The 15,730-nt window shown below is 43.1% G+C and overlaps 1 protein-coding gene across 2 annotated transcripts in view; it reads right to left on the bottom strand.

Annotated features, from left to right (window-relative positions):
- The window catches only part of SERINC5 (serine incorporator 5), a 101,127-nt gene that overhangs the window by 84,828 nt on the left and 569 nt on the right, over positions 1-15,730 (bottom strand). The window lies entirely within an intron of this gene.

Below are 15,730 nucleotides of genomic sequence, written 5' to 3'. Positions count from 1 at the left end.
CAGGAGAAGCAGGCTCCCCACTGATCAGGGAGCCTGATGAGGGGCTCTATCCCACGACCCTGAGATCATGACGCAAGCTGAAGGCAGACGCCTGACTGAGCCACCCAGGTGCCCCTCTTAACCATTTAACATTTGTAAAACTGTAATACCATTTTAACTAGTTTTTTTCTTTTTTTTTTTTTTTTTTAGTGTATCACTGACAACATTTAGAATTCTATGCCCCAACCTCATCTTTCCCTTGGCCTGTGGTTTTGTTTTTTGTTTGCTTGTTTGTATTTTAAAGTTTTATTTATTTAAAAATATAAATAAATAAATAAATAAATAAATAAATAAATAAATAAATAAATAAAATTTTTATTTATTTACTTGAGAAAGAGAGAGACAGAGCATGCATGGGGTGGAGGCAGACGGAGAAGAAGAAGCAGACTCCTTGCTGAGCAGGGAGACCGATGCAGGCTTGATTGAAGGACCCTGAGATCATGACTTAAGCCGAAGGCAGAGGCTTAACTGACTGAGCCACCCAGGTGCCCTGGACCTGTGGTTTTTATTGTGCAATTTTGCATAGTGTGATTTTTAGAAATGTATATTCACGTTATGTTACAGTAGGACTATTTCCAGTGTTCTAACCTAAAGAGGCATGGGCATAGAAAAAAATTACATAAGACTTACTTACAATAGTTCTGCAGGGTTTTTTTTTGGGGGGGGGGTTTGTTGTTGTTGTTGTTTTAAGAAATACACTAGGGGTACCTGGCTGGCTCAGTTGGTGGAGCATGTGACTCTTGAGCTCAAGGCTGTGAGTTTAAGCCCCATGCTGGGTATATAGATTACTTAAAAAAATAAAACCTGAAAAAGAAAAAGAAAGAAAGAAAGAAACTGAATGTCTAATAAAAGGAAAATAGTGAAATAATGTTGATATGATCAATTAAATGTGATACAGTGATTACAGTGTTTGCTTTTAAGAGTTCCTACAATATGTAAAAAGAATCCCTGTGATATGTAAAAATGTTCACAGTATCATGTGATAATAAGTTAGGATATAAAACAGTACATAAAGTATGGTCTGATTTAAATACTAGAAACCAAAAAACCCAAAACACTAACAGGGATTGTTCTCTCTGGAATTATAAATGATATTTACTTTCTTCTTTATACTTTTCTGTATTTCGCAGATTTTCTATGATAACTATGTATTATTTTTATAAAGCAGAAAATAGTTTTAAAATTCCACGAGCGTTGGGGCGCCTGGGTAGCGCAGTCGTTAAGCGTCTGCCTTCGGCTCAGGGCGTGATCCTGGCATTCCGGGATCGAGTCCCACATCGGGCTCCTGGGCTGGGAGCCTGCTTTTTCCTTTCCCTCTCCCCTGCTGTGTTCCCTCTCTCGCTGGCTCTCTCTCTGTCACATAAATAAATAAAATCTTTAAAAAAAAAAATTCCATGAGTGTTACTTAATTCATCATTTGCTATAAATATTCAGAAGTTTACCTAGTAAATTAACCCACTGATAAGAGTTTCCATCAATAGTGAAATTCTGACTCATATCCCTTCTTCAAGATGCTACAATACTGTTATCCTTACGACAACTTTATAAAAAATAAAAAGGTAATAGAGGAAGACAGAATGCTTAAAAATATTCAACTAATATACCCCCCTGAAAAAAAAGATAAATAAGAAAGAAGGGAAAATGAAAATGGCTTTATATAACCTTATGTTCAAACATGAATAATTACATTAAATGTAAATGATCTAAACATCCAATTAAAAGGCAAAGATTGTCAGGCTGTATCAAAAACCAAGTCCCAACTACACGTTGTTTATAAGAGACACACTTTTAAACATAAGACACAAATGGGTTGATGGGGCACCTGGTTGACTCAAGTCAGTAGAGCATGCGACTCTTGATCTTTGGGTAGTGAACTGAAACCCCACATTAAGCATAGAGCTTACTTAAAAAAAAAAAAAAGACAAAAGACATAAATGGGTTGAAAGTTAAAAGGGTGGTATGGCCATCATACAAAGACTTGAAGATAAAGAGCATTTCCAGAGATAAAAGAGATCATTTTATTAAAGGATCCATTCAGGGGGCCTGAGTGGCTGTCAGTAAGCATCTGACTCTTGATTTTGGATCAGGTCATGATCTCAGGGTCCTGGGATGGAGCCCCATATCCAACTCCTCCCTCAGCAGGGAATCTACTTGAGATTCTCTCTCTCCTCTGTCCCTCCCCAACTTGCGCAGGCACACTGTCTCTCTAAAATTATTAAATAAATCTTAAAAAAAGGATCAATTCCTTAAGGAAACATAACAATCCTAAATGTGTCTACATCTAAATACAGCTTCAAAATATATTAAACAAAAAATGAAAGAACTAATGGGAGAGACAAAAACACAATCATTTTAGAAAATACCCTTCTTCCAGTAATTGATACTTGGATGATCCCCCCCCACCACCAAAAAATCAGTAAAGGAGATTTGACCAACACCAGCAAACAGCTTGAACACTATACCCAATAACTGTAGAATATATGTTCAAGAGCACATGGGGTAGTCACCAAGATATATCATATTCTTGGCCATAAATCAATAGCTTTAAAAGGAATTAACATGTACAGAATATGTTCTTTGATCACCACAAAAGTAAATTTGAAATCAATAGCAAAAATACTCCTGAAATATCCTCAAATATTTGGAAAATAACAACACACTTCTAAATAACCCATAGGTTAAAGAATAAATCATAAGAGAAGTTAGAAAATACTTTATACAGAATAACAAAAACAAAACATCAAAATATGTGGGATGTAAATTATAGCTTTAAATACTTATTTTCAAGAAAAATGAGAGCTTTAAAATAATGATCTAAGCTTCTGCTTTAAAAAAATCAATAAAAGGGCAGATTAAACTCAAGGTAATTATTAAGACAGAAATAAAGAGCAGAAATCAATAAAATAGAAAACAAATGACAATGAAAAAAATTATTTCTCTCACAAGGCGTTTTCTGTTTTGTTTTGGTTTTGTTTTTTTTAGAGAAGGAGAGAGGAGACAGACAGAGAGAGAGTCTTAAGCAGGCTCCACACCCAGTGCAGACAAGGCAGGGTCGATCTCACAACAGATCATGACCTGAGCCAAAATCAAGAGTCAGATGCTTAGCTGACCGAGCCACCCAAGCAAACCTCTTTCCTAAGCTTAATAATAAAATTGACAAACTCCTAGCTGGAGTCATTAAAAAAAGAAAAAAGAGGGTGCTGGATGGTCAGTTGGTTAAGCAGTCTGCCTTTGGCTTCGGTCATGATCTCAGGGTCCTGGGATCAAGCCCCACATCCAGCTCCCTGCTCAGCGGGGAGTCTGCTTCTCGCTCTTCCTCTCCCTCCGTGCTCTCTCACTTTTGCTCTCTCTCAAATAAATAACTAAAATCTTTTTTAAAAAGTAAAAAATAAAAATTAAAAAATTAAAAAGAATGCAAATTGCTCATGTCCGCAATATCGATTGTTAGTTATATCAAGATTAATATACTCTAAGTCCTAGATTTCTACAAAGGACTCACATTTAGAAAATTTACTGCATTAACCCCAATCAGGATTGGAAAAATCAAGCAGGGGATGACAGTATCACACCTATAGTAGAAGGATCAATCTGCTGGTGGTGTGAAAGAAATGATCATGCAATGAAGGGACGACAGGGAGGAAAACCAGTTTATACACATTTCCACCTTCCTGCCTCTAAGTCAACCCCCTCAACACCCTGGTCTTGCTTCAGAGGTTGTCGTTTGCCCTTGGTCAAACCACGATGAGTGGGAGGTATAGTGCTCACTGGTGTAGAGTTTATCATAGTAGCTCTTCACACCACACACTCCACACGAACTGCCTCACTCAGCCTCCATTCCTTCCTTCTCTTATGGGTCTTCTAGCACTGAAGAATCTGGGAAGTAAAACCACACTTCTCAGACTCCTTTGCTGTGAGGGGCCTGACAATTGGTAACACTCACAACTGGAAGGAAAACAAAACGGGGGCCACCCTCCTGCCCTGATGTCCGCAGCCAAGCAAGGTCCCGGGACAGGAGAGGCAGCTGCACCGGCTGGACTCTGAGGTCTGGTTTAAGCCACCAGCTTCATGGGTGTCAAGAAGCAGGCACGGTGGTGACAGCGGCTCCGGCTTCCAGACTTCTGGAATACAGCTATAGTCGTACGTTCTCAAATCCAAGAGTTTAAAGGGTGGTCCCTGATTCTTGCTCCTCTAGTTCTTTTATTTCTTAAACGGCTAATTCCCCACAGTAAGTCTTACCCTTCTGCTTAAAATGATCTTAGTTTCTTAATGACACCCCGGCATCACCACTTCAGAGAAAACAAGGAGAAAAGGATGTCTTGTTATGATCCTTTTCAACAATTATATAAGGGAAGCAGGGAAGCAAGACACAAATTTCCTCCATTTGATGAACAAAGAAATCAAGGCTCAGAAAACTTAAGAACTAGTAACAGTAGTGAGGCCCCAACCACCAGAGGGGTTCAGATGTATACTTAGGAGGGACATTTAAAAAAGGACGTCTAAGCTTTTGGGACACCTGGGAGGCTCAGTCGGTTAAGTATCTGCCTTCAGTTCCGGTCATGATCCAGGGGTCCAGGGATCGAGCCCTGCATCGGGTTCTTTGCTCAGGGGGGAGCTTGCTTCTCCCTCTGCCTGCCACTCTCCCTGCTTATACGCTTTCTTTCTCAAGACAAATAAATAAATAAAATCTTTAAAAAAAAAATCGAACCTTCAGATGGGGAATTAAAAGAGGTGCCTTTTAACATCACTTCCAAAAGTTTCTCTGTTTCCATGATCTGCCCCAAAAATCACCACAACAGCAAAACCTGATCTTTCCAGAACTAGACTCTAGGATTTTCCAAAGAATAAAATCCTAATGGATCAAACAAATTTAAACAGAAAAACATGTTGGCATGTTTAAATGTTGGCAGCTTACAGAGCTTAAGAGTAAATGAACTTGAGCATCCTGCAATCTGGAGACAGGAAGAGTCCAAGCCTCTTCGCTATGCACACCGAGGACCAGCCCCAGGTTTGCTCAGGTTGTAACCTGCTCCTCCTTCACAAGAGCAATCTGTTCAGATCTCTCTCTTAAATCAACCACAGGCCCACAAAGGAGTCATGGACGCCAGGCCAAGAAACCAAACTAGGGCTTAATACCTAACTTAATTGTGGCTCTGCCCTCTCTCCCTGAAAGGTAGTTCACCCCACCCTCTACCCCTCTCAAGAAATATAGTCTTCTTAACCAGCCAGTCAAGAATTTCGCAGTCAGCACCAATGAGATCATCTGTCACATGCGCCCTCTCCATCCCCACAAAGGAATATGAGGAAACCTGCATGTTAAGACCCCCTGCTCGGGAAGCCTGGGTGACTCAGCCAGTTAAGCGTCTGTCTTTGGCTCAGGTCATGATCCCGGGGTCCTGAGATCAAGTCCTGCGTCAGGCTCTTTGCTCAGCAGGGAGCCTGCTTCACCCTCTGCCTGCTGCTCCCCTTGCTGTGCTCGCTCTCTCTCAATCTGACAAATAAATCTACACCGAACGTGGGGCCTGAACCCACAACCCTGAGATCAAGAGTCACATGCTCCACTGACTGAGCCAGCCAGGCGCTCCCAATTCATGAATGATTTAACAAGGCCAATTAGATCTTCAGTTTTACTCAGTTGAATTTCGATTTTTAATACCCCAAACCACATTCCACTGAAATCCCATATCTCCCACATCTAGCTACTAACCTCTCCTCCATCGTCACGGGTCTTAAAAGATCATAACCTCTCCTACCTGGCTTCAGTTCCTTAGCTCCCCAGTATTCTCTAACCCACAGTGCCATAGCTTCTGCTCCTTGGAAACCAAGACTGCCAAAACCCCCAGGAATCTTGGACTCTTCCTTTCGAACTTCTAGGGTGTAGGGTGTCATCTGACAAAAAGCCAAAACATCTCCCACCCCAAACCCCCACTCTTTCCTCTCCAGGCAGACTGTATACCCTCCATCGCTTTATTCTTTTTCTGTTTTTGCTATAGGAATGTCTGCCTTTTAAAGTTTTGGGTTTGATTTCTTCTTTTGTTTTCGGAATTTTTTTTAAAGTAATCTCCACACCCAACATGGGGCTCAAATTTACAACCCCGAGATCAAGAGTCGCTGGCTCCATTGACTGACCCAGCAAGGCGCTCCGAAAGCCTGCCTTTTAAATGGAGATATCTCCACTGCTGGTCTTATCATTTTACATTAGGTCTTTTTGAGGTCATAAGATTCCTTTGAGAAGCTGAAAAATGGTAAGAACCCTCTCCGAGGAAACACTGGGTAACCACAGGGCTACACAGAAACCACGAGAGCCCATTCCTGAGGACCCAGTTTCGTGCATGCTCTCCTGGGTTGGTTCATTTACTCCTAAGGAAATGACCCCCCCCCCCCCCCCCCCGCCGTGAACCCGCTGCTTCCTCCCCTTTCATCAGCATAAAAGCTCCAAAGCTGAGATACACCAACCTCAATCCAGGTCTTTGAAGAAGTTCTGCTCAGGAGAGATCTTACACTAAGAAAATCCAGCATCAATTCACTAGTTGCTCCCAAGCATGAAAGCAGGCCTAATTAATGCCTTGGCCTAATATTATTCTAGGTTCCCATTGAATATTTATCAATTGACATATTGCTTTAGGGGTTGTAAGCTTTTTGTTTCCAAACAAAGAAGTCACCAGTGTCCTTAGGAGTGTTACAAAGAAAACCACAGGCCCAAAATGGTGTCACTTAGGTGAACTGAACCGCAGTTTCAACCCCTGAAAATGTAACTTTTAACCACTCAACATGGAATTTCCTGGTCAGCACTATGAAGTTTACTGAAAGACTCCTTCCCCTTCTGCTCCCCTTAGGAAGACAACCTTGCCTAAAACAATGGATTCTGGACCAATAATTTCCTTTCCCTCTCCCTCCTACCTTTGAAAACCCTTCCCTTTTGGGGCGCCTTGGTTTCTGCTTAGATCCTAGTCTCAGGGACGTGGGATTGAGCCCCACTTGGGCTCAGCGCTCAGTATGGAGTCTGCTTGAGACTCCTGATCTCTCTCCCTCTGCCCCCCACTTATGCGCATGTGCTCTCTCTAAAACATATATTAAAAAAAAAAAAAAAGGAAAAGAAAACCCTTCCTTTTCTGTAGACCTTTGAAGCTCCCTTCTACTTACTAGATGGAATGCTGCCCGATTCATCAATCGATTAGTAAAGCCAATTAAGGCTTTAAAGTTTACTTGGTTGAATCTTTTGTTATTTAATAGGAATAATGCTACCAGAGCTGAAGAAAATTCATTCTGATAAAGAATCCTATTACAGAGAACATTTTCATTACTATGGTTACAAATACTGCCATTGTTTCTGAGAATACCACTGGAGGAGTTCAGGGAGCATGGAGTTGACAACAAAAGACTGAATTCTTCCTTGTTTGGTGAACCACACACACTAAGGATCAGAGCATTAGGAGACTCAACCCTCTGAAATTACTGAGATACAATGCAGGAACAAAAAACTGGAAAATAAATCCTATGAAGACCTCGTGGGCTTCATTCCAAAGTGTAGTTGGCCAGTTTATAAAAACAATACTTAAACAGAAGTCTGATTTTCCAGCTCTCCTAGTTATCTCTGCATAAATAAGATTTAAGGGGTTGTATGCATGTATTTTTCCTACTTTTGTTTTGACTAGACAGTTTTCATGAGGGGGAAAAATGCTGTTTAATCACTGTATACTGCAACCTTACTTCAAACCTGCAAGTTGTTTCAAAATATAATCTGTGATAAAAATCCACTCTAACTTTTTCCATAACAGCTGCTTTCCTTAAACATCAGCTCGGCTTTAATTTCAGAAGGCAAACTACAGAAGAAAAGCCAAAGTAAAATCCTGTTTCTTTTAAAATTCAAGCAGATGTTTTATGTAATCAAATCAATCCACTATTTGAATTTCCTTACATACACGCTACACTGACTCCCACATTATGTTCAAAAGTCTTGCAAAGGTTCACTTTAGACTACTTGGAAAATCTGATCATTAAAGATAATCACAGATTAGTAACTTGATCAATATTGCTCTCAGGATCCAATCTCAACCCTAAATTCAATTGGCAACAACAAAATGTAACGAAACTTCACTAACAGTGCTGCTTGACTCAACACACAGAACACAGGATCTTTACAGTGTTAAAAAGAAAACCACACACCCAAAATGGCGTCACTTAGGTTAAGACCTCAAATTAGTAAATCAAGACCTAATGCCTAACCTAACTGCAGTTTCAACTCCTCAAAAATGTAACCTTTAACCAGCTGACATGGGAATATCCTGGTCAGCACTAGGAAATTTACAGATACATCCATTTCCCTCCCCTTAAGAGGGTGACCTTGCCTAAAACAATGAATTCTTTGCTAATAATTTCCTTTTTTCCACCCTTCTCTACCTTTAAAAAACCATTCCTTCTCCACCCCCTCTACCTTTATTTTTAATTTTTAAAATTTTTTAAAAAGATTTTTTAAATTTATTCGACAGAAAAAGAGAGAGCACGTGTGCACGCACAAGCAGGGGGAGTGGCAGGCAGAGGGAGTGGCATGACGCAGGACTCGATTCCAGGACCCTGGGATCATGACCTGAGCCGAAGACAGATGCTTAACTGACTGAGCCATCCAGATGTCCCTCCTTACCTTTAAAAACCATCTCCTTGCTGGGTTCATGAATCAGTTAATAAAGCCAATTAGATCTTTAGAATTTACTCAGCTGAATTTTTTTCTTGAACAATAGTTAAGTTATAGTTTTAATTACAGGTACTGAAAACAATTCAAAAGATAAAATGGAACAGTGGCAGTGGCTATTCTGCACATCATCTTACATGAGGACTTCCTTTTTTTTTTTTTTTTTTTGGTAGGTTCCACACCCAATGTGGATGAGCTGAGATCAAGAGTTGGACGCTTAACCGACAGAGCCACCCAGGTGTCACGAGGACTTCCTTTTTTAGGTCAAATTATCATAGATGAACTGAAATGTAAGTAGACAATGCCATCCTTACCACTCTACCCTTGTGTTCACATTGAAACACATGGGACACTGAAAGATAAGCTTCTAAGTTTCACACTTGACTCACTTCCAGATCTTGAATAGCTGTGGGAAACCTATAGGTGATATTTATACAGAAAACCAAGCAGAATCAAGCAATGGGGAAGAGAGGATCTCATTAGCAGACACAGTCTGAGGCTGCTTTCCACTCCCCACAGGTCGGCCCTCTTCAGCCCTCCCAGCCAAGGCATCCCACGCAGCCCAAAGCTATTTGTCAGCTCGCCCAGGTCAGCTATAAAGCAGCCCAAGAAAACAAATCCGAGTGAACAACCCTCATGCTAAGTCTCCAACCAACATGTCCACATTCACTCTCTTTACTGCTCATTCACTGCTCTTTACTGATAAGTGACAGACTTACTTCCCAACAGCCCAAGCTTGCCTAACTACACATCTCTGAACACTTTTTCTGTATCGGCTCACCAGTGAGGTATCTAAGCCAGCAGTTCAACATCAGCCCATCACCACCCTTTGTCAGTGCGGGAGAGCAACTCTGTGGGCACTTGGGTACCTTCTGCCTGCATTGTACAAAAATGAACAGAAAAGTAAAAGTGCTGATACTAGTGATAAGGACTCAGACTTAATGTAACTGAAACGGCGCGAAAATAATGACTCAAACACCATCTAGATAGGTAGTATCTATACAAATAAAGGAAAGGAAAAAGATCAAAGCTAAAGAAAATGCTAGAAATGACTGAACTATATTGTCAATGATGGCATCGAAAGGGGGTGTAATTCGGATTGTCTTCATTATTTTTGGTCTTTTAGAAATAGAAAAACACACAAATCTATTAACACATATGCTTATTAACTAACCTTCACTCATTCAACTTTATTTAACACCTCTGGAGAATGTGTCATGTTTGAAGGCGAAAGAATACCTACACCTGAACGTCAGCCCAGAAAACATTAACGGCTGCAAAGGAGTGGCTTGTGTCTGTTAAAAACTTCCCCGACCAAGGGGCACCTGGCTCAATTCGTGACCCTGGGGTTGTGAGTTTGAGCCCTACATTGGGAGTAGAGATTAGTTCAAACAAACAAACACTTCCTTGATCACCCAATAATTCCACAAAAAGAGTAGGACCAACTACCGCATCTACAGCATAATCCTAATTTTGCAAAGTAAAATCATATATACTAAATATGGGTGGCTGGACTTTAAAATATCAAAACATGGTTCTCTGGGTGATAAGTATGATGTTTTTTCCCCCCTGTGTTTCACAAATACCCCTCAAAAGTTCAAAAACACACCAGTCATGGAGAGAATGAACTTTTGTGCCTGGCTCCATTCCAAGGGTGGAAGCATCACATGATGTACCGAGGACCTAACATTTCCAACCACTATAAACAAAGAGCGTAGGGAGAAAGAGTTTTGTAACCAAAAGCACTCGACAGGGGGTTGAGCAAGGTCACAGTAGGAGCTCTGTCTAGGGGGAGAGAGGAAGCCCATCCATGCAGTAACCAGGAAACAATTCCTGTCCATCCCATGACCAAGTAGTGGGCGGTGTGGGCAGATCTAAGCACACGTTCGGGAAGAACTCTCACAGCAAAGGGAAGGTCATTACTAAGGAAATGCTTCTTGAGCTTACTTACTTATTGTACAAGTCTTCATGGACCGCCTGCGCGCGTGTGCGTGTGTGTGTGTGTGTGCGTGTGTGTGTGTGTGAGTGTGTGTGTGTGTGTGTGTGTGAAGCTCCAGTCTGGAGGTGACCAGATGCCCTGATGAGGAACACCCACTCCAGCTAACACCTTCTCAGAGGCCACACTCTAAGTCTCCTGCATGGGCTTTGGTGACCTCTAAGTCCGATGAACCCAGGTTTTGTTAACCAGCGTAGTCACGGTGAGAAATGGTGAGAACTCCCAAGAAACCTTGGCACAACACAACTCTGCACAAACCCCTGCACGACAGACCTGACCAAACTTTAACAGCGCTTCTGGCAGCCTAAGGCTGTGTCCCTGGGATGACCCAGCTGCCTTTTGCCTTTCAGTTCAGGTCTGGAAAAGCTCAGGGCTGTCAAAAGAAATTAACTGTCCTAGCCAACACCTGAGATAAGCCCCGGCCTCCCTTTTTTAGAGCATTTACCAAAGAGGGCTTAGAATTGTGAATCCTTCCCATCCCTTTGAAATGTGTATGACTCTGGAGTATCTTTCTCAAGGACCCATAGGTCATTCCTGAGACCCACAGGTCTCAGTAGAAGGACCCTCTTAACCTACCAGCTAGCAGACGCAGCTGGCCTAATCACAAGTACACTAACCAACCCCTGTAACTTTTCACTTCCCTAACTCTAGGGCCCCACTCACTCCTCCCTACTCCCTCACTCCCCCCTTTAAAGCTCCAGGCAAATGGAGCCACTGTCAGTGGCTTCGGAATAAAAGGTTTTCACTGCTTTACCATCTAGCTTTGTGCGTCTTTGACCACGGATAGTTCCTGGTGGCATCCATGACTCCGTTAACTAACATAACAGACAGTAGATACGGGCTTTCATTGGCCAGGGCATTCCTGCCCTTACATGAACTGACTCGACCCCCGCTGGAGGGTGACTGTGCAACCCCGGGATGGCACCATAGCCGCGATCCATCCATGTGGTCCTGCCGGCCTGGCGGCCTCAGTAGGCTCCTGCGCACTTGAATACGGCTGCGTCTGCCTCGGGTGAACGTGCAAGTTCCACGTCGGTGCACGAAGACGGGCAGAGAGCTGCAGCTTAATGAATGAAGCCTCCGACCAGGCTGCATGACTGTTCTCTACCTGCCTGCTGATGAAAGTCTGCATGTGCGGCAGAATTTCGTATGGAAGAAGCCAAACCTTACCCACCCACAACTGCTGGCAACTCCCAGTATCTATCCCAACAGTCCAGTAGCTGTGTATTCAAAACTGCCTGAGGGCCATGACTCGCAACAATAAGGAGCACCAGGTACTTATTATTTATACACAATCAGAATAATGAGGGATGGCAGTCTTGTAGCTAAGAGCCCCAACTTGAGTCCGGTGGACCACTGTTCAAGGCCTGGTTCCACCACCAGGTAATAGCAGTCAAGTTCATTTATTTCTCCGTGCTTCAGTTGCCTCCCCTGCAAAAGGAAGCCAATCAGAACACGAATCGCCCCTTAAGGCTGTTGTGAAAAATGTACGCTATAACGTCGGCAGAAACAGCACGTTGTGGGCATGAAATAAACTTCAGCTATTGGTACTACTATCACTAAGGCTTACACTTGCCGGGAGTAAACCCCGTCAAGCTTTATTCTCAAATGGCCCTGAAAGCACGGTCTAGATTTTTCAATTACACAACTCATTTCACCTCTGATCGTGTGTACTGCCATTTTCTGTAGCTAGCTTACCCCACATCTCCACCCCCAACTAGCCCTTAAGTTCCAGGAGAGCAAGGAAGCTTTGTTCATCAGCCGGTCTTCAGGGACCAGCCACAACGCTGGGTACCTACAAAGTGTGGAGTGACCACTCTCTCCTGCCATCTCTCCTTCCACTAGCATCCATTAGCAACAGCATGCGCAAACTCTAAGTGCCTATCAGAGTCTGTGCAAAACTAACATGACCTGGACACTGTCCAGGCGCAGGTGGGAATTGGCCAGTAACAAACTAAGAGTTTTGGGGTTCCTTACTCTGTGCCAAACCATGTTTTAGAGACTGTATGTCTAGATCGCATATAATCCTCACAATAACTCCAGGAACTATTATCACACCCATTCTACAGTTGAGGAAAACCAAGGTTAATAGAGGGTAGGTAGAATGGGCCCCCGTTGAGCTCCCTGCTCAGCAGGGGAATCTGCTTCTCCCTCTCCCTCTGCCCCTGCTCGTGTTCTCTCTCTCACTCACTTTCTCTCAAATAAATACATAAAACCTTTAAAAAAAATAAATAAAATAAACATCCAACTGGTGACTTGCCATTTCCATTTAATTTATAATAGGCATCTCAAATGTAACAAAGCCAAAAGAAAACGATGGGTTTTCCTTCCCAAATGTCCTCCTCCCTTCAGGCCTCCTATCTCACCTAGTAAACGGCACCATCACCAATCCAGTTGCCCAGGACAAATCCAGAATCACTCTCTTTCCCACACCCCACTTCTAATCCACACAAAAGTCCCATTCTACCTCTAAAATTAGCCCACGAGCCAACAACCGCGCTGTAAACACTACAGCCTACGTTAAGGTAAAACATGCTCTCCTCCTCGGACTACGGCAACAGCACATCACCAAGATGTAAGCTCCGTCAGGAGGCATTTCTCCTCACTGCTACAGCCTGCCTGCACACAGAGGAGACAGCATAAAAATATTCACTGAATGAGCAGCTCTGACTGCTCTCCCTGCCTCCACTGTAGTCCCTAATACCATTGAGTCTTCACAGCTCCCAAAGTGACCTTATAAGCGTAAATCAAACCACAGCTCTCACTGGAACAGAAACAAAACCTAAACTCCAACCCTGGCCGACAGTCTCTGGCCACATTTGGACCTACCTGCCTCTCTACTTCATCTGCTTCCCTGATGACACCCCAGCCACCCCGGACTCCCTTCTGTTCCTCGAAAACCCTGAAAGGCCCCTCACCCAGACCCTGACATGGATGCCTCTCCTTACTGATCAGTCTCAATTCCAGGAGCATCTTCTCGGACAGGCTTCCCCAGCAAGCTACCCAAAGCCACTCTGCCACCAGGTCTGGTTACAGTACTAGTACTGACCGTTTCATTGCTTACATGCTTATGGGATGCCCCCACCAACAACAGAGGGACCACTGAGGGCAGAGATGATGTCTACCTGGCTCACTGCCCTATCCCTAGCTCCTGGCACATAGTAGGTGCTGTGATATTGTGATATAACCAGAAATAGAGATTTGGTTTTCCTCCCTGGTGTGGGAGGACAAGGAGACTTGTGACTGGCATCTGAAATGTAGGGCGAGAGGCAATCTTATTCGACTAAGCCCTTAACCTGTGGGATACTAAATCCAGGTGGTGTCATAACTGAATTGAACTGTTTTAAGTCCAGCTGGTATCCGGGGAGTTGGGAAACTGGTTGGTGTGGGGAGGGAACTCCACTCATTTGATACCGGAAAGATGCTCATATTAAACAAAAAAGATTGGTAGAATAGAATAATTAATGATTTTTTAAAAAAAAATTTAAATGAAAAGATTGGAACACTTAGCTTCTGATGGTGCTATGAGGTTCTTTTAACGTACACTTCTTAACAGCCCCATCCGTCTGAAATCACAGTGTCATCACCCCCTCACTGCCTTGAGACCCCCCGCAGTGTTGCTTCAACCAGCCCAGAGAAAGCAGAAGTTAACTTTCCTGTGATGAATGGCCAGGATTTGGTTCTTTCCAAAGTCCTGAGAAGGGGATTTTAGAAAGAAGTCATTAAATCCTGCCAAAATATCAACCATACCAATAATTCTTTTACAAGACCACTTGAGTAGTGGTAATCATTTTCAAAGCCCTAAATTAGCTGCTTGGAGTCACAGAAGGCCTCAAGGGGCTTTCATGGGACTAGGAGAGGACAGATGCTCCTAAATATCTGTAATTACTAAATAATGGGAAGTGTGGCATCAAATTGGAAAGCATTTGAAACAACAATGAAAGATTTGCAAAGCTTTCCTGAGATTGGGAAAACTCAGAAAATAGCCTTTCCCGTCCACCTTGGTCTCAAAAGGCCTGGCAAGGTGGTAAGCATCCTCTCTCTCTCCTTGCCTGACTTAAGCCAAGTCATTACACGTCAAGTTAAAAACCTCAATTTTCAGGGGTGCCTGGACGGCTCGGTCGGTGGACCACACCACTCTTGGTCTCGGGGTTGTGAGTTTGAACCCCAGGTTGGGTATGGAGATTAAAAATAAAAATTTTTAAATCCCACAAAAACCTCAATTTCCTCCTGTCTGAAAAGGCCAATGTGAATGCATGCCAAGTACAGTATTAAGACTTCAAAAACCAGAATAACTTCACGGAGCCACTGGAGGGGGGACGGATAATCGGCCAGTTACAGAAACTCACAGTTTAACTCCTGCATCACTTACAGGACAGCCTTAATTGTTGTACGGCTGAACGCATTAGAAAGCAAAAACATCCCAGTACCTGAATGCCCCGGGAGTTAGATTCATTTGAAACAACACACCATTAAAATTGTGTACAGAAACGCTGTACAGAATAGGGAGGATAGAGAGGAGGGAGCTCCACATCCGGAAGGCTTTACCTATTTCGTTGTTTCTTACTCTGCGGGAAGGGGTGAAATTAGCATTAAAGAGTTAAAACCTACTAATTCTGCCCAGATGCGCTACTAACCAGTAGGAGTCGCCAATAGACATACATGTTTTAAGATATTATATGAGTGTAACTGGCAAGTTCAGTTGAAAGGAGGGACGGGAAGGCTCGCGCTCTTAGCAGGCAGCCGGGGTGCGTCCAACCAGGGTTGCGTCGGGAAACTCAGGAAGAAGGGTTGTGTCTTCCCTGCGCCGGCCCTGACACCATAGTTTGGAAACAAGGTTTCGAGACGTTCTCGAAGAAACAGAGCCAATGCTCTAGGCTTGCAAGATGCCAAGTGCACGCTGCCGGGGCCATATGACCCGAGTTTTGTTCGCGGCATAAGAAAGGAGACGTTGCCCAAACGCGCGTCTTTTTCTGGGCTCTTCGAATAGGCAGAGCCGGTGGGCTAAG

The sequence above is a fragment of the Ursus americanus genome, chromosome 5, assembly GCF_024610735.1.
Source record: "Ursus americanus isolate L20-20 chromosome 5, mUrsAme1.1.p, whole genome shotgun sequence".
NCBI classification, from domain to species: domain Eukaryota; kingdom Metazoa; phylum Chordata; class Mammalia; order Carnivora; family Ursidae; genus Ursus; species Ursus americanus.
Note: the sequence above shows the minus strand (reverse complement) of the source record. Positions and strands in the feature narration are given on the sequence as shown.